This window comes from Ammospiza nelsoni, chromosome 4 (assembly GCF_027579445.1).
Source record: "Ammospiza nelsoni isolate bAmmNel1 chromosome 4, bAmmNel1.pri, whole genome shotgun sequence".
NCBI lineage: Eukaryota > Metazoa > Chordata > Aves > Passeriformes > Passerellidae > Ammospiza > Ammospiza nelsoni.
Window position 1 is genome coordinate 12172834 of NC_080636.1, and position 20265 is coordinate 12193098.

The 20265-nt window shown below is 38.2% G+C and overlaps 1 long non-coding RNA gene across 1 annotated transcript; it reads left to right on the top strand.

The window, feature by feature from the left end:
- The first annotated feature begins 6396 nt into the window (after nt 1-6396).
- Nucleotides 6397-19726, top strand: LOC132072792 (uncharacterized). The gene is made up of 5 exons (XR_009418394.1): nt 6397-6447; nt 13354-13437; nt 16998-17135; nt 18115-18235; nt 18625-19726. It is a non-coding gene; the product is annotated as an uncharacterized LOC132072792 (long non-coding RNA).
- The last annotated feature ends 539 nt before the right edge of the window (nt 19727-20265 follow it).

A 20265-nucleotide genomic window follows, 5' to 3' on the forward strand; every position in this document is an offset into this window, starting at 1 on the left:
AATTAGACGTAATTTTAGAACAGCATTTTGATTTAGGAGCTGTGAAGAATTTCTGCATTAAAAATACATAAATCCAAATTTTGTGATGTGCAATTAATAATGACTTTGTCCAAACCCTCTCCAGCCTCCTTTGTAATTCTTTTAAGAAAGCATTAAATGAGGGTATTTTCACTTAAGTTGAAAATCAATGACACTTCAATGAAGCATGCATTTCCAAAATATTATGCAATGGAGAGGCATACATTTCTGCAGCTCAGTCAAGAGGCCAGAACTTCCTAATAATGCTGATTTAACACTTGAAACTAGAAAATCACAATCAACAGCTTCAAAATTTATAGGTGTCATTATTAGTCCCCCAGAAGTCTCAGACTAAACCCCTGGGGTTCCCCATTTCAAAATGAAAAATGCAATGCTCATTCAATAAATAAAGCAAAGCAGAATAGTATTTAGGGTTTCTTTTTCTGGGATATTTTGTGAAAACACGATTTCTTTTTCAGTAGATTTTTTTTTAATATGGATGGGAGGAAAGAGAGCAAGAGAGCACTGAAAAGAAGCAAGAATCCAGAGCTTTATGTCTGACCATGCCTCTGGGTGACCATAGAACCACAGCCTGGCACTTCCACCTGGCACAAACATTCTGCTCCTGTTTTTGTTTAGTCTGTACCAGACTGTGACCTCTCTGTATCTTAAGCATCTCTTGGTACCCTTAGGGATGGCTGAAATACGTTTCAGCTAAGGTCTTCAAAATAATGACATGGGGTATGCCTTTAGTAAGAAAAATATCCAAAAGGGAAAGAGAAGACAATATAAATATCAGAGTTAGAAACCAATGAATACCTCACTTCCATCATAGGCAAGAGAGAAACAGAAACTTCAAAAACAGAAGCCAGAAGTTTGTGGTCCATGACACCACAAAATGAACACTCAAATCAGCTGCCATCAGTCCTTTTCTCTTCCAGCTCTTCCTTGCTGCCCACCAGCTCTGTCCTATGAAAACATATGGACTAATGTAATTCCTCCTCTTCTATGAAGTGGCTGATTACCTAATGGCTAAAGCCAACTTTCTGTTACACATGTCATATTCTCTTAGGTAACATTAATATAATAAAAGCAAAACACTCTGTGTGTGTGTGCATGTGTGTGCGTGCGTGCGTGCGTGCATGTGGTTTTTTAAATATAGGAAACTCACATGAAAAAGGCCAAAAAGGGATTTCTAATGAGAAAGGATGTGCCTGCTTTTGGATAAATTAGCTGCTCCAGTGAATTCCAAAGATAAAGCAGAAGAAATTATCCAATAATTTGTCTGATCTAATTAAAGATGGCCCGATCTGCTAAATTCTTATCCAGATCCAAATTGTGGGGGCATCTGGAACTGGGATTATAGTTTTGGCTCACAGACTCTAGTCAGGGTAGTGTGAAGAGCAGGTAAAATCTAAGGGACCCAGCCCCCTGCCACAGCATACAAACCACTGCCATGGACTTTAAAGATGAGTTACTCAAATCCTATGGAAAAAGATTAGGAGCCAATTACTGTAAATTACTGCATCCTAAGTGAGCTACTTTCCCTTTGGTCATAACACTGAAAACTATCCTATGACACTAGTAATTAATTTCTTGCCTCCTGCAGTTGGAGAGTTGAGGCACTCGTATTTTCAAAACTAATTTTTACCACATACTCCTGAAAAGTTCTCATTTTTCAAAAGAATCAAACATTTTACTTCCAAACTTTGTATTTTAAATCCTTTCTTTACCTATCAAAAAGGGGTGGTGACCTTCAGACGAATCAAGAGAAGAAGTAGTGTAACCATGGGCAGTATTTGAAGCTTTTTGTGAATCCTCCTTACACATTTAGCAATTAAAGAACAAGACTATGGGAAATAACTGAAGACTACAGTATGGCATGCAAGTGTGTGGAAACGTTACATGCTGGTGACTAAACAAGGTATTTCAGTCTAGAAGTCAGACACAGACTGAGGGGTCACATACTGACCCTGCAGAGCAGAAGGCGTGGGAGCACACTGCTCCTCGTTCCCCAGCTCACATGCTCCTCTTCAGAGGAAAGCTGGAACCTGCACCCAGATCTCTTACCACGGAGCTGTGATGATGCAGCCAAAGCAAACTGCAGTGAAGGCAGAGCTGTTTATGACCGAGCCTGAATTTCTGCCCAACAGCCCATAACATTTACCAGTGGGTTCTGCTCAGTGGTACCCACAACGAGAGCTGACCATGCACAGCAGTGCAGGGAACCCTCTCCTGATGTTTCTCCTTATTCCTAAGGCAAGCTGGGAGGCAAGTGGAACCAGAAGGTGCTGCATGCAGATGACCTGTTAGGCAAGCAAAATACAGCAGCAGTGGAGGTGATGGCTGAGGCAAGTGTGAAACCTCACCAGTGCTCAGGTGGGCATTTGACAGAGAGTCTCAGGGGAGCAGAAACATTCAGGTGAGTGGTTCCCACCTGCTCTAGCAGTAAAGACAAGTGATGCTGGGAAAGATGATTTACAAGGTGGAGATTTATCAACAGGTGAGAAATACCAGGCCAGCAGTGCCAGCAAATTGATACTGACCTTCCAGGAAAACTGCTGCCCCCATCAAAGCATCTGGCCTGAGCCAGTCCCACACAAACAACAGAAGGTATAATTGCATTGCTGATTCTGGTTACCACAAGTTCAAAAAGAGTGAATAAAGCACACTATAAACATAAACATATTCCTGCTAATTAAGAAAAAAACTGAAACAAAACCCAAAACAATTATCAAGCAAATGAAGGAAGCTAAAATCAGCCCAAACCCTATAAAATCTGCAGAAAAAAGCGGCTAAAAACATGACTAAAGCAGACCTCAAAGCACAGCAGCCATCTGTGCCAGCTAGGATCTAGTAATAATGCAACTCCTAATAGCAACATGAATAATAAAAGTAAAACTCTCATGAGTTGCTACTGTGTTTTGCAGCAACAATAATAGATGTTTCTCTGTGGTCTCTAGTCTTTATGTACGAATCATTACAACTGTGCTTAACATTTGCAAGGAGAATCCTCATTTTTAGATGTAACTTAAGGGCATATTTGCATTCAGTGGGTAAATCCAGCTCTGGGAGAAAAATGCTGTGCTCCAAGGATTTCCAGGAAGAATTCCTCCCTCCTGCAGTTGTGGAGCCCAAATTCCCACTGTTGTACTTTCTCTGTCAGGGTTTCAGATCACAGCTGTTTCTGAGAAGATACTAAGCTTAGAGATGATGTGGGTGTACACAGCTTCCCTGCCCCTCCAAAGGAAGAACATCTCTCCTTCCCTTTCTTTGCATTTCTGAATGCTCCAGAGATCCTCTTGCTTTTCTTTGGTGAACTGAAAAGTTCAAGAAACAAGCAATTGCAGTGGAAGCAGCAGGACAGCTATTGCTTGTCAGGGGAGTTTCAGTGGCTTCTGGCCTTATTGATGGTAGTTGGAGAAAGAGGAGCAAAATGGAATGGCTGTCTCAGCTGGAGTCTCCTGAGAAGTTTGAGTTTTCAGAAGGATGATAAAAATTGGGTGAGAATTCAAAAAAAGAGCTACAGAAAATGCTTCAGAGAGTGAAAAATACTGCTCACTTAGAGAGAATTGCAGCACTCATTTTTTCATCTTAGCAGAGAAGAAGCCAAAGGACAAGTTGATTAGCAATGCCTGGGGAAGATATGTGATACAGGGAGACCTTTTAAATGTAGAGATAAAAGTACAGAAAAAAAATCAACTCTCAGGAGGTAGAAGCTGGCAGCAGTCAAGACATCTCTGTGGTGTGTCTGCATCTTTAGCCTCACAGAAGTTTGTGAAAGTGGAAAGAGGAGATCCCATAGATTTGATAAAGACTGACCAAGCCCAGTGGAGCCTAAATAACATTTTAAAATGCCCCAATCATGATAAAAAAAATAATCAGAGCTCTGTAAAACATGCATGACATTTATTCCAAGTCTTAATGAAGGAAGTGCTGCAAGAGATTGACTACGTAATCAGAAAGGTCTTTTCTACTATTTTTATTTTCATCCTGTGAAAGGGATCTGTCATAGCACTGGTTTTCCCACCTCTCTCTGCCTCTGAGGGGGGAAGGGATGACAGAAATTGTCAATTTTCCAGGAAAGTAGAAATAGAAACCGTCAGCAAGGATATATGGTGGAAGAAGGCAAATATAATCTATAATGAAGATCACAACTATTCAAGAGAAAAAGATCTTGAATGTTGGTCGATTTAGGTTTTAAAACATTATCCTGAGCTCTGCGTTTCTGGGGGAAGAAACACTTACTTAAGCACTCAAACAAATCTCACATTTGACATCTATAATATGTTTTAACTCATATGTCTTTTGAGAATGCAGATGTCTGGACCTGCTTGGTACAAAAGAGAGCTGCTCTTCTGCATGCAGTTTCTACCTAGACCCACCCTGTAGAACAACTGTTAATGAGACAACAACTTCCAAACAGAGATTGCCCAAAAATTAATTCCTTGTGCCCCTATTATGTCTGTTCCCAGCTGGAGAGTTTTTCAGCAGACACACTGTGCCTTCACAATTCTCTGCTAGGTGAATTTTCTGCCACCATATTAAGCATTGTGCAATGTCCCCTGTGTAACATTGACTGAATTGTAGAAACGATCAAGTCATCTGAAAGGATATGGGGAGGTTTTAATTTCCTGAAATAGACCTGCTGTTCAGGCAGTATTGCCTTCTCTATAATAGGAAGTTCAGGAATATCAATTTCTAAATTTGTCTATTCAAATTAGCCCATTACCATTAATGCCAACTCCTTTGAAAAACCGCTAGTCAGGCCCCCCCAAAACCATGAGAATTTAATGGTGTAGAAACATTGTCCCTTTTTCTTTGTCATCTGATTTCTTAAGCTATTTGGAGACAAGTTTTCAAGTTCTTCTTCACAAAGGCAAGATTAGAAATTACTTTTTTTTCCTCTCTGTGAGAAGAAAGGTTTTCTTGTTATTGTATGAGTTCAGGAGCTGAGCCAACGTAAAACTGCAGGAGCTGACAACACCACCTGATGTTTTTTTCAGGTGTTTCTGTCACTAAGAGATGCTGCATACCATCATGACCAAGTTAATTGGTTAGACCTGTCCAAGTACTTGTGCACAGACGCTTAAGTGCACAGTCATCAGCTCATATAAAAATAGAGCTGGAAATAGCTTCCTCTGGTCCACCCCTTTGGTTATGGGTGAGATCTGTTAAACCTGTGCCATTCTTGCTCAGCCTGTTCTTAAAGGTCCCTGACAGTGAAAGCTCAGTCATCTCCTCACTGCCTCATATTTAGAAAATCACTCCTAAATTGTAACTTGAGTCTTCAGTGTTGTAATTTACGATCATCTCTTCTTAGCCTGTGAAATATCATGGAGAATTTATTGTTCCATTCCACTGTGCGACAGCCCTGTCAGGTCTCCTGACAGTTTTTTTTAACTTTAATAACTCAGGCTTTCAATCTTTTCTGTTAGATCATGTTTCCTAGGGCTCTGCTCATTCTGATAGCTCTGCTCTGGACATCTCTCCAAGTCTCTCTTCTTGCTGAAGCACATCACCCAAATCTGGGGGTGTTATTTTACCTCAGCCTAACTAGGAGGAGGTGGGCAGGAAGAACCATACTATATCCCTTACTGTTAAACTTTTGTTTATGTGTCCTAATGTGACATTAACCTTTGCCATACCAGCTTGGTGTTACTATCCACGTTCACCCTATAACCCTCGATGATCTCAGTTCCTGAACTGATCAGCTGCTCATTCTGGCTTGTCATTAATCCTTCCCACTTACCAAACAGCACCATATATTTTTCAGACTATTTCTTCAATTCATAAAAACCATTGTGCTTTCTAATTCTGTCCTTAACTGTGTGTGTGATCCCTCCCAGCTTTACATCAGCTGCAGATTTAATAAACATATTTTCAATTCAATTGTCTGAATTGTCACTCACAATGGACAAAATCCAGAACAGACTGTTGCAGAATGTCATCTGAGAACTACTTTCTGGATAAAGTTCTCTAACCCAAGTTTTCACTCATGACATCATAGTTTCATTTGGACTACTCTCCTTAGCAAAGCAACAAAAGACTTTCTAAATCAGAACTTGCCACTCCTATTTCTTTCCGTATGCACCACTGAAAACACTTTTCAGATTAATGACTTAATCCTGTTTTAAGAATGTAGGTCACTATCATATCCATTTTCAAATTTGAATAAATATTTATGGCAATCTGTAATTACCTTCAGAAAATTCCCATGTATTTCCACAGAAAATGCCTTTGCAGCATCCCAAATACGTATGCCTGGCTATTACTGCTGCCAGTCTCTTCTCTAGCACCTAGTTCTAAGATAACCTCAGGAAATAACACGAGCTATTTTAGCCTTTTCTCTCTTTACGGCTCCTACCAGAATCTGTACGAGTAAGCTCATGAACATCCACTTCAGCATTTCAAACCCACTTAAAGGAGGTAAGCAAACCTAACTCTGGGACATAATATTGCACAACTGATTAGAGCAATCACAGACAAGCAGCATATTCAGAACTGCTAACTAACATTTGAACATGATTTCCAATAACGCTGTCAAACAATTAAAAATGATTGCTGCATTTAAGAGGCTCTTGTTCCTTCTGAGAATATCCTTGTTGAAGTAGTCTTCGGAAAATTTTTTTGAGCTTTGCTTGCATGATAGTGCATTGAATCTCACATTTTTGGGGGGTTATAGAAGCACAGAACTGACCCATGATGTAACATGTGGCCTCTATACCCTGCTGATGGCTTTGTGCAGCTGCTGGTAACATCACGAGGTTCTGTGCAGGTATAGAGTCCTGGCTGGCCATTTCAGTATAGGTTCAGAGGCTATTTTATAATCCCTTGATTAATTTGCTTGTAGATCTGCTATGGAGAATGATCTGTAGTCCATCACTTGGGTAGACTGTTCATTTTGTGGGAACCACATTGAGGCAGTCCAAAAGAGTATAATTTTGAAGACATTCTGTAGTGAGGGCTTGTAATTTGTACACAAGTCTGGAGAAGAGCATTGAATTAAGAAAACTTAATTTTGACAGTCCTGATATATAGTCTATTTTGGTTAACCAAAAGGAACACATACATTTTCTACATTAGAGAAATTTCCATTATTTTTCTCTCAGCCATGAAAATCGATTTTGATGTGATTACTCTCAGAGGCTGCTTGATGTGCTTCTGACAGTACAAAATGGATAGAAACCGTGGGTGGTGTTGAATTGAGGATACTGTGGTTAGCTGAACCCTGTCACAAACTGAAAATGCTAGGATTAAAACACATGCCATTAAGATATTGAGCAGGAGAATGAGCCTTAGGAAAAACAGTGATAACAATATTTTGTTGTTGAAGATTGCAAATGATGCAAAAACCTTTCATCACATTCTGTTCACTGTAATCAGTGATATTTGCTCAACTGGAGGGAGATCCCCAAAACTCAGATAAAATCCTTAACATGAAGCAAGAGGGTTGTGCCTAAATATAGGTGGATACATGTGAAAAGGGGAGCCATGGTATTTCGAACTGTACAAAACCATGAAGATTTTATTTTGTTCACACTGATTACAACAGGCTCATGTGTAGCTTCACACTACTTCCCTTTCTGAAATCAGAATTTTACCTCATATTTCTGTATTGCAGATAAAGTGTCATTTTTTAATGCAATGCTTACTCTTAGCCTACTAATTAGAAAGATCTCCTTTTGCCTTGAGAATTTTCATTGCTTCAAGAAAAGCCCCCAACAAGACAACAAAGAAGAAATACAAAGAAAAGAAATGAGTAAAAGGTGAGGTGTGAATTATTTAATCATCCAGATGTGTGGATCCTCTTTCAAAAATGTTTAAACTTGGCAAGACTGGAACTTGCTAGCTACTGAGACTCAGTGGTTGTAAGCAGTTTGATGATGTTTTCCTCTAACAGGTTTATTGGATACTTCACTTATGGATCAGTAACAACATGAAAAATAAACATCCTCTATTTCCAGTTAGGTAACCAGATTTTTTTCAGAGTTGCATAGGAAATATCTATCATCTGATAGATGTTTTAGCAGATTCTAAGTTATGTATTGGGAGCAGGGGATTTGGAAAAGGACAAGAGTGAAAGTTCATTGACTTTTTGCTATGTCAGAAATATTGTGATGATTGTTTGTTTTCTGTTCTTTCTGTTCAAGCTGACAACAGGTAACTATGGAGCCATTAAAAGGTGTATCTTAAAGTCTTTATCACACAAGTGTCAAAAGTAATCTGTTTCACTGTGGATTTTAAATGCAAGAATAAACTGGGTTTGAATTATTTAATTCTGAATAGCATTCTAAGGGAGTTAAATAAAGATGAAATCAATAGGATTATATATACATAATAAATCTAGTTCTATGGAAATGCTATAATTTGTACACAGTTAAATAACAATTTTTATCCATCTTAGTTACTAGCTGCCTTGAAGAACTGAGAAGAGAATTATGGTCTGGATTGAGTAAAACTCCAGGCATATGTCAAGCTTGTGGTTCCTATTGGCAGTAAAGTCTAGCACACTAATTAATGTTTTTCTGGCTGAAGTCTCTAATCTCTCTGAATCTCACTTTTCACTGTGAAAATAATAGTTCTCAAACCAGAATACTGTGTAAGATATACCACTTAATTATGAAAAAAATGTGCAGATACAACAGCTTTGGAAGGGAAGATGTACATGCAAGTAGTTCTCTCTGCCACTAGTGATCACTGCTCCTTTAGATTTCTCCCTGTATTTAAATATTTGTGGTTTTCCTTCTATCTTTTACCATCTGTCTGCTGTAGTTCATAGTTGCTATTTCCTGAATATCTATAGGATACAGGTATGAAACTCGGATCCCACTATGTGTAGCTTTCACTATTTTCAAAGGGCAGTGATCAGTACTGCTCACAGCTGAGGGTAAAGAAGCAGAGTCTCCTCTTTCTCTAGAGTAATAATCACATATATCTTGTCACAATAATCGGCAAAACGGAGTCTGCTATTACTTTTCTTTTAACATAAAACAGTGACAAGTTAGGACCTGATTTTCTTTCCCAAACATCCTTCGGTCCTCATGCTGATTTAATAGTTTTTCTAAACAGTAGGAAATACACACTCTAAACCAATTAGATGATTTAAGGGAACTAATGTCCCATCCAAAAGTGTTTGAGGGCATATGTGCCGACAATTTTGAAATAATTGGTAATGTGAGATTGGAGATTTTGAAAACTCCACTGTGAGCTGAGGATCATCTAACTTCCTTTAAGGTGTGCAAAGGTACAAGCCTGGTTTCAGATTTTCGTCTGGATGACATCAGTGTTAATGAGGAGAAATTCATAAACACCATCAGAGAGTGCCATAATCCACTTACTCCAGTCTCCTCTTCTACGATGGATGAACTGTTTGTTAGAGGTATTTGTTGCTCTTCCTATGTTCCTCTGATTGCAGAGGAAACACAGACAGATAGTTAAGGCTAGATTAAACTACAAAATTAAACTGTCCTTTCAAGAACTAAAATTAGGAGGTGAATGACATTTCTACACTCTTAAACACAAACCCAGCTCTGAATGTCTTGGTTTTCTGAAAACAGAATTTCAATACTTTTGAAATTGTTATTCTCTTTATACTTTTGCAGTGTGAATGATGGAAAATTATTAGAAATTGGTTATATCTTAATAAAAAGTACTTAACAGGCAAGAAGTATTTATATAGTATCCTATTAATCTAAATTAAACTCAGTTAAGTCCTTCTGGGATTCTTACATGGTGTACTCCATCCTTAATGTGTTCACATTTCTTCCTTTACTGTTAGACTGAAATATGTGTATGTATCAAGGGAAAATTACTTCCATGGGGTTTCATTTTAAAACTGGACATGCAAATTCTATTATTAGGTCAAATTTTGAAGTCCTTAATAAGTATTTTTTAATTCATCACCCATCAAGATTTCTGCAGATCCCTTTTTACTTTTAATGGTTTGATCTGTGGTTACTGTAAGCTTCACATCTAATTTTTCTGGTATGCAAATGTATCTCTTAATATAAAGTTTTATTTGCAATGCTATTTAGGCTGCTTAGGAGTATTTTATTTTTATTTTGTTTTGCTTGCTCTCCATGGTTCTGTAGATATAAATATACTGCTTTACTGTGCAATTTTCCCCTCTAGCTTTGCGATAACTATAATCCAGTGACTTCCTTTTTTTTTTTTTTTTCCCTCTGGAAAATATCCTTCATCTGTAAAGATGGGCTCAAGTAATTTGTGAATTGTAGGTAATTTTTTGTCTTGGGAATTAAACAAAGAGATCTTAAATTACAAATATCTTTACATCCACTAATATGTTCCTTGTACCTATATCAGGTTGGTCACGTTGCCCAACCTGGGAAGGTATGGGTGAGTTTAATGCAGTTATTTTTCTTTAGCATGATCCCCTTCTGGTTATCTTCTACTTTAGCATGGTCCACAATATTGAACAGGAGAAGAGAGAACTCTATTCCCTAATTTCTTATTCCCAGCTACAGTCTCTAGTTCACTGGAGCTTTGTCCTGGTTACTGTTTGGTGGAGGGAGCAGTAAGGGATGTGGAGTTTGAGAGGTGCCTTCTCAGACCTTTTTCAGGTTTTATATGTGCTTTCCCTACTTGTCTTACAGCATTGGCTTTTGTTCTTTCATATTATAATGAAGTTGACATAGTAAATCTGCAATTAATGTGAGCCTTTCTCTCTCTCCTCCACCATTTCTCTAGTGACCCTAATCGCTGAGAAGTGGAAAGAGGTTTTGTGTGAAAAATGAGAAGTTCAGATCAATCTCTGCTATGTTTACATTTCTGGCAGTATATTCAAGAACAGTTTATCAGAGAGTACTCTCTTGACTGTTTTTTCCTAAAGGTGCCAGACAAGTCTATTCTTTCTTTCACTTCCAAATGCTGTGTTTTGTCATGTGCCACCTTCCTGCTCGCTGTATGGGCTCCTGACATGGCTGCAATGCAAATGTGAAACGAGGAAATTCAAGCTAGTGACTTGAACAGGCCAAGTCCCTAACAACCTAACCTTATCCCAGATCTCCATTTGTACTTTCCATACATCTTTTCTTCCCTATCATTCACTTAATATTTTCACCTTAGTGCTCCTTTGTCTCCTTTACCTCTCTGATTTCCTTCTGACATGTTTTATTCATTTGCTCTTTTCATGTTTCTTTCTGCTTCTTTTAAAATACACTTCCCCTTCCTGTCTTTTCCCACATAGTTACTAATTCCCATAACAGTGGTCTAGTATCCCTGACACAGCAGGATTTGATGTGGTGAAAACCCAACATAGGAGCTACTAGCCTTCTCTATCCTTAACTTAGTGAGCCCATGACATCTCCTTCAATGTCAAAGTATGAGGGAGAATGACTTACTACTTTGCTTTAGATTAGCCCATTGGCAGTCCTCCCTCATGCTATGGACTGATGCAGATAAGGAAGGACTATCAAATTGACACAGATTATAACAGCCTGGGCTTAGGTGCTCAGCATCCATCCTCTACAGTCTCATTGGAGAACACACAAGACCCAAACAGAAGAAAGAATTCAGAAAACTCTTGATGCAAAATAGAAAACCTAGTCTGTGCATTTGCCACCATGTGGAAGAGGCACTTGGGACAAGATATGTTTTATTCAATATTTTAAAACATTGCATACCTTTGTGCTTCCATCTGTGAATCATCTTTCGTACTGGATATTCTTTCATTTTATTAGAACTATTATTTTGGGCGAAATTCCAGAGTCCCAAGTTGAAGTCAATGAGAGGTTAATTTGACTAGAGACCAAATGAAAATTGAGAAGGTGTTTATCTTTTGGCACAGAGATAGTACCTTGCCTAGAATTCTGACCTTGCAATGTCCAAGATATGCAGCCCTGAAATAGCATCCAGGAGGAGATTTGGTCAGGCTGCAACTGAAAGCAGATGGCATATATAACCGAAGTCACTGAAAACTAAAAGCCCTGCTGAGAGCAATATATGACATTCTGAAGGAAATCTGTCTTTGACACCTTGTATTATCATTTTAAAAAATTAAGATCTCTTTTATGAATTGCGAAAAAGCACACTCCAGATCCTGCTGGTCCCTGCTCTGCCTTTGGACTGCAGAGCAAAGCAGGAGCTATGCTGCCAGCTCCGTATATAACACACCTCCTTGTGTGTCCACCTTATTCCATTATTGCTACATGAAGGGGAAGAGCAGTTCCCAAGTCCAGTTCCCAAGCTGAAAGATGTCTGTTTGGAAGGAAGGGTACCCCAAGAAAAGAGACATGGTGTCCAAGAGATGGGTTAGTAAATCTTCCTTTTCTTGTAAGGGTTAAGCCAAGTGCTGAGCCTGATATCCACTCTAGCCTACAGGACACTGTCTGCCTTTTTTCCTTCCACAGGTAGAAGATTTTACTTTTCCCAGTTGTGTAAGCAGTAAATATCACTCATTTTTGACAAGTCCTAGAAACTACATACAGGAATGAGAAATCCAGCCTTGTGTTCAACAATCCTAAGCAGTGTGATTTGGTTAATTTTTTTGTCTGTTCATATAATAAGGAAAAATGGTGCTTTAATCTTGATTTGATAACTATACCTGCAACCAATTTAAATGAACATATTTAAGTGATGTACAGTATGTGATGATGTGTCTTTTTCAAGACAAATAATATTTATGAATGTAGTTCTGTAAGCAGAAAAGATTCAGAGAGACCTTGTAAAATTTTAGCTACTCAAATGTAAATATTAAGCTATGATAACTGCATGAAGCTAATCAACCCAAGCATTCTGTCAAGGCTCACATGATGGGCTCGCTCATCCTTGACAGCCTAATTGACACTATTATTCTCATGAGAAGAGTAACTTTCACAATAATGTACAGTACATACAAATGCAAAGAATTTATGTACACCAGTTACCTTCCACTGAGATGTTTTAGTAATAATATTTGGCCGGTGTAACAATGTTTTTCATCATTTTATATTTTATGGGCAGCCAGAAGGGATGCATACTGTGCTTCCATCCAGTAAAGCAGCAGTACTGTGGAAAAGTAGAGATTGAAAACTAATTAAAACCTGTATCATGATGCATTTGTCCAAGGGGGTGGAGTTGAAGTTGCAGCCTTAATTGTGACATTTCCTAACATTGGAACACCTGAATTTGCAAACTTAGTAATATTCTTTTCCCATTGCTTTAGTGAACGTTCATATTTGGAGGGATTAATTAATCAGTTGTAAAGCAAATATGAAAAAAATGCACTCTATTTTGAAGTGCACTTTAAAATAATAAAATATTAAAATGTAATTTTAAAGTCTTTTTATGAGCTAACCCTACCATGCCCATGTTGAGCTGTATTTGTCCTTGCAGGATGGAGACAGAGCATCAGACTCATAAAAGAGCAGAGCAGACTCAAGTACAGCTATGCCTTTTCCTGAAGATGTCTGCTCAACGGTAAGAAGCCTTCTGTTTTTATATAACTGATCATGTCATTGTAAGAACAGATGATTTTAGGGCATTGTGCATTAGTTTGTAGGGAAATTGAATTCTTTCAATTTCAAACAGAATCTTCCAAATGTGATCACGACTAATGAGAATTTTGTAAAATTTTGCAGAAGAAAGAAGAATTTGTTTATGTTGATAGATTTCACAACATATTTTTCTGTTCATGTGGAGTCCTCTAGGACTATTAGAAAAAGAATGCATATTATAATCTCTATTATTACTGTGGGCTATGTATAAAATATCTAAATCTTAGATAATACTGAAGTATAGCATCTCCTTGAAAAATATCATTAATAGAAGCTGTTATGGTTTTTGTACAAGAAAGCACAAATATGGCCACATAAAATACAGAATTTTACTCTAATACAAGCAAAAACAATAGTGTCAACAGTGCAATTTAACCCCAGTTTCCTTATATGCATACAACGTGTTCTCTCCATCTAACCAGGACGTCTGAAATAAAAGAAACGAAAGCAAAAAACCACCCAAAATGTACAGAAAGCTGGGATCTATCTAGAGTGTTTTGTGTTATGTGAGGTATTTTTTTGTGTTTTTTTTTTTTTGTGTTATGTTGCTTGACAGAGAGATAGATCAAAATGTTTTTCTTAAGAAACTACTCAGGAAAGCTAAAATATTGGCTTGGGTAAAGAGGATCCCAGCAATCACTGAGAGCCCCAGCTGGTGCATAGCTGTGGCAGCAATGCCTGGCGTCACAGACCTGTGAGCAGCAGCGATGGAAAGTTTGCCTCCAGCCTCACATCCCACCTGTCCTGCAACCAGCACTCACCTGATGCCACAGGGAGGTGGGTCAGAGAGTCACTGAAAGTCAGAAACACATGCTACTGCTAAAAATCAGAAAACAAGACTGAATCAGACAATAAGTAACTGCTAGTTCAGCTCTGCGAACCATCTCGGTAAAGGATCAGGCAGGCACCAGGACTGCTGCAAAGGACCCCAAAACTGAGCTGGGAATGAGGGGTGACTGAAAAAGCATCAACCTACTTTTGCTAATGTTGGTGTGGTATTGCACTTTGACTTCCTAAGAAAAAAACAGAGATCAGCTTTTTATTTTCAGCAGCAAAGGGTTTCCTGGGACTCCAGAAGAAGCACCGAATCCTTTTTCACCATTGGCAAGAACACAATGCCACGTTTGGGTATGACTGGGGGCTAGGAGGAGAGGTTATCTATAGTTCTAATACCTTTTTCTAGCTGCAGTACAAGTGCTGAAAAACAAATTATGTTCGGTTTTGAGGAGGATCACTGGGACTTTGTGTGTGCAGAAACCCTGCCCTGGTGCTGTCAGCTAGCAGGGGAAATCAGCACAGAGCTGACATGGGTCTCTCCTTGCCTGTCTCCCTGGCCAGAAAAAGAAGTGGCCACATAGCCCTGTAAATTGCAAGGGGCCTGATGAAAGACTAAAGAAGGACTCAAAAAATTATAAACTTGGTCTTCCTAAATAGCAGATTTAACAGCACTTCTAGAAGTACAAGCAAACATGGCTGGCAACAGGACCTTACTTCTGACAGTGTCTCTTGGTGGGAGGTTACATTTTACCCACTCTTACATTAAAAACATTTCCATTTCTATTTTGATTTCTTGTCTCCTTTTCCCATTTCTCCTGCCATCTTTCAATAATATAGAATAAACATAAGCCTGATGGTGATTTAGAAGAGTCAAATAGACTGTATAGACTGTACAAAGTTAGGCAAACATAACCTTCTGTCACAATAGTTTTAATTATTAGCCACTGAAATATTTGTTTTCAGCAAAATACTTTAACTTACAAAAAATAAATGAAGCTTTTTAATCACAAAAAGAAATATATCAATATTGGATTGCTTTTAATGCTAGCTATCACTAATTTTTTAAATTTAATAGTACATTTGCATTGTTTAGTAGTATTTCCTGTAATTCCGAGATGCTTATAAGTTTAGTTATATAGAAATGATATATTATATAGAAGTCATAGAGAGAAGAAAGATATATGTCTGCTGATTTCAAGTGGGTCCTTTTTTCCTTTTGCATGCTTACACAAGGTGCATAGTAATGGGATGGGTTTTTTCATTACCAAACAGCTGCATTTGCGTTCATTTGGTTGCAAAGCTGTTTACTTTTCAAATTACTTTATTAATTGAAAAACTAGTAAATATTGGTAATGTCTCCTCCTACTGTAATTGCCATTTTTATCCACATTCCCCTTACATTTGTTGCATATCAAGCCTGTTCCACTTCTTCCGTAGAGAGGGAACAAGATATGATAGAGAGGGAATAAGATGATAAAACAGTATTGGTTAACCTCAACTAATCCTTGGATCTCAAATTCTGACAGAAATATTAATGACCTGAGACCTTGACAATGCTGTCAGATAGGACTGCCTTGCTCCCATGGGGACAATCAGATCAAGAGAAGTTACACTACGACTCTGATTTAAACAGGCTTCATCTGACAAATCTAATCTGGATCCTATCAGTGTGACAGAACTAAAATAATACACAAGGCACTTGTTTCCTAACCATGTTCTTTAATTCATTAATCTGTAGATTGCATTTTCCACTAACCCCAAATTCAAAACACGTTCTTTTTTTTTTTTTTGAAAATAATAGATAGCCCTGATGCACAAGGAACACTTTTTATTTTTTTATTTAATGGAAAAACTGCATCTGAAATGCTGAATAAAGTACAGACCCCATTCTGCAAGCCCTCAATTCTTACCAGGAGTTCTGCTTGGAGGGCTTGCAGGATCATTCAGAGAATATATGAGGAAGATAAGAAGGAAAAAAAGAAGAGAGAAAGAGAGAGAGATTGAAAGGGATTTTGTGGAGACAGAGATATATTAAACCAGACTGTGCTTTCTATTTTCAGTAGTCTAACAAAAGTTCATCTCTGACTTCAGAAAAAGGATTCAAAAGAAAACATGCAGCCTGGATTAGTGTTTGCTAGCTTGCCTCACTATTAAATTTGGTTAATGCGCTGTTTCGAAAATCAGCTCAGAAAAATCTTTCTGGAATAAAAGAACATGCCTTGTTTCTTCCTCTCTCCCTCTCCCTTGTCTTCTCCACAATATACACCTGCATGTCCACACAACCAAACAGATTCCACAGTGGCTCTGTGGGAACAATGCTAACCCCAAAACATTTTGGTCATTTTGCTTTTTCTTAAATACTACTAAGCTGACTAGTAACCTGTTAAAGCTCAAAACTTCTCTGTAAAAGGAAAAAGAGAAACAAAACAAACAGTCTTTATAAATAAATTAAAATTCTAACTAAAAAGCTAATTATAAGGGTATTTGTTTTGTTTGAGGTAAGGCACATCTATTATCATAAAGATAATTAACTCAGTCTGACAGATCTAATAAAAGGACAAGTTTAGCATTGGCTTAGCCAGAAGCCCAAGGCAAGCAATTTTTATAATTACTAGTTATTGTAACTGGGCTCAGAGAAAATGGTCTGTGATATTTAAACAGTAATGTTAATTTGCATTTAGACCCATTTTTTTTCCTCTTTCCCAGGCAAGATCTATTTAGCTGGAATGAGTAAAATAAACTTGAATAACTTAAAAAAAAAAAGGAAAAAAAGAAAAAAGAATGGCTTTCTCCTTACAGAAAAACTTGGTCTTTTTATGCTCAGATAATTAATATCCTCACAAGGTAAGTGTTCTGGTAATCACAAAACAATTAAATGGCTTAATATAGTTTTAACACACAGAAAATGTTCAGTTTTCAGACTGAAATGATGCCTGCTGACTGCATTTATTCAGAGCAACTGTATCTTAATGTACAGATCTGCTACAAGTGCCTCCACTGCCCATGCCCTCAATGTGCCCCTGCTGTCGAGCTGGTGAAGAAAGGGCAGGAGAGGGGGGAGGAAAGCCCCTGGCTGCTCTAAGGAAGTGGTTCCATTCACAACAAGAAAGGGAACAAAATAATATTCAGGAATATATGCATAAGAAGCAAATTGCTCCTGCTGGCATGGTGTAGTAGCCCTTTAACTAATGCTTACCTTGACATTTTGCAACACATTCTCTGCAAGAAAAACAAATCAACATTTTAAAAGGAGAAAGTTATTTTTTAACCGCTTCTGTAATGAAGGTTTTAGAAATAAGTAATAACTCGAGTGAGAAAATCATTGGTGATATACTACAGAAAAAGCACTTTAAGTACTTGCCATTCAAGTATGAATTTCATTATGTACTACAGGCAGTTGATGTCAACCTCAGTGCATTTTGCCAGTGTAAGACCATATCTAGGGGGAACATTAAAGTCATATAAGCCTAAGCTCCCCAATTTTCAAAGTGCTGTGGGCCTGACATACAGATGCTGTAAACTGCCCTAAATCCTTTGAAGACAGAGTGCTACAGCACCACATGAGCCACACATGAAAAAGAGAGCAGAGGGAACATGGAGCCTTTGTTCCCAAGAGGGTGGGAAAGACAAGTCTGAGGGGCTCATGAATCAAAGGGACCAGCCTGAGGCACGCTGGAGCACAGGAACCAGCAGCCCTTGTTTGCTGCCCTCCTTCAGCCCCAGTCTGACAGCAGGAGCTGCAGCCCAGCTGCACACACAGGCTGCAGAGCTGGGCTGCACTTCCCCGCACATCAGTTCACATCTTTTTCCATTCCATTTCCAGAGTATTTTGGCCCGATTTTGGACCCCAAGAATTTGTCTCATTATTCATCCGTTCCATGTTATACCAAGGATTTTGTTTTGCCGTCAGCCCTGCTGGCTCTGTTTGCCAGTGATCCCATCAGGTGGGATGGGTGGTTCCCAGCTCCTGCTGCAAGGCTGCCCATGCAATGCTGAGGGTGGGGCACTGCTCACTTGCTCTTTTGCTGCCTGGTTTTCTGAGACTGAAGGCACTACAGTGCTTTTTTCTGCTTCACTCTTAGAGGGTTTGATGTGTTTTTAAACAGCTTGGGCAAGGTACTTTTTTTAATGGGAGGCTAAATTTAGGATCATAAATGCCTATTTGAACTCTGAAATTAGCATACACTCTATCTTATGTTTGGCTATTGGCTGTATATTAATAATTCAGTTTTTGTCTTCAGTAAAATGCACTTTTTCACTAGATACAAAATAATGAGATTCTTATCTATTTTGACTGAAGATTTTGATGATTTTTTAAAAATTATTTTTTCAGCCTTCTTGTGCTTTGAGGATTTATGAATTTATTTATTCAGAAGGTCCCCTACCCACTAAAATCCCAGTGTGACTTTGCATATCTGAGTAGTTCTACCAATATCAGCAAGATTACTCACCGTCTGAGAAGCTGCATGTGTACTTTGCTGAAGGAGAGCTCAGGGCTCTGATCTGTGACAATCAAGCAGTCTCTGGGCTACTGACTGAACATCACCTGCAAGGATTTGGTCCTTTTCAGAGTCATGACCCAGGAAAGACCAGCAAATATTCATCTCCAGCTAATGTGGAAGAGGGAAGGCTCAAGGCTGAGGGCTGAGTCTACTAACTGCAAACCTAAAATGTAATCTCTGAGCTTCTAAATGCCTATAGATATTGAATTTATTTCATCGGTTCCAGAAAACACATTACCACCTCTGCTACACAGAAACAGGCAGACAAAACTTTGCTTTTTTTATTTGATTATGAACCTTGAAGCCAGAAGACAGGCAGAACTTTGTTGGTGATTTTGAAATTAAGACTGGGGGAAAAAAAATCCTTCTTCTGAATTGTTGTATATAAAAAACCCAGCACATAATACCTTGTGGTCCCTATCTACCCTGAGATTTGGAGATTTTTAAGCTGCTTCCCCTAGAGCTCTAGGATTTCTGCCGTTATTTCTGAATGCTCTCAACAGTGATACTAAGCTTTCTTGAACAAGGAAATTGGTGGCAATTCTATAGCTTCCACTCACTCCTATAATTTAAAAAAAATGTTGAGGGCAACTCTCATTGCATTTTAAGGATTTAAAATGGGTCAGCTTTTGGCCTATATGGATTGATGGAGCCCTTTAAATAGGCTGGAGCTATGGAACGTTATTAATCACTGTAGCAGACAAAAAATACATTGTTTCCTTGCTGAGAATAGCATGTTTTCCTTTGCTTATGAATTGATCCCTGAAAGGTTCCTCACGGGAATATGTTTGTTCTTTCTTTCTTTGCTTCTTTCTTTCCTTCTAAGGCACAATGGCTTTAAACTACAGATGTGCTAATCTGTAGGAAACTCCAGAACTCATTGATCCATGGGCAGCATAGGCATTAATCTACCTGGGCCGGGAGACCAGAAGAATGAACGATTAATTAAATAGCCTTGAGGTTATTTTTCAAAACAGCATTGTAAGCAGTGATGGGCAAACCTCAAAAGGTTTTTATACTGGATTCAGTTCAGATCAACTTCCTAAATTTCATAGACTGATCTGCTCTTTGGAAGCATATCCAGGAGGAAAAAAATACCTGCAGGTAATATTTTAAGTTAGACCAATCAACTCAGTAATAAAAAAGAGAAAATTTTTAGAAAATGAATTTTAGCCTTGTCCCTGAGACCCAATACACATTCCAAATACATTTAAATGTGTCTATAAGAGAAAGAAGGTGTGTTTGGACAGTTTTCCAAACATTCTTTAAGAAAAATTGCAAGATTTATTATTAAATCTTATTGTTTCCAAAATTAGTACTTACTGTTTTGCAAAATTGGCAGCAATGTCAATACAATACTTTTTTTATCCTCCTCACAGCTTTTACTTCTTGCTGCTTCCAGTAAATGAAAAGACCTTTGTAAACTGACACGCATGATGATACTGGCAAATCCCTCAGGATCATTTCTTTTG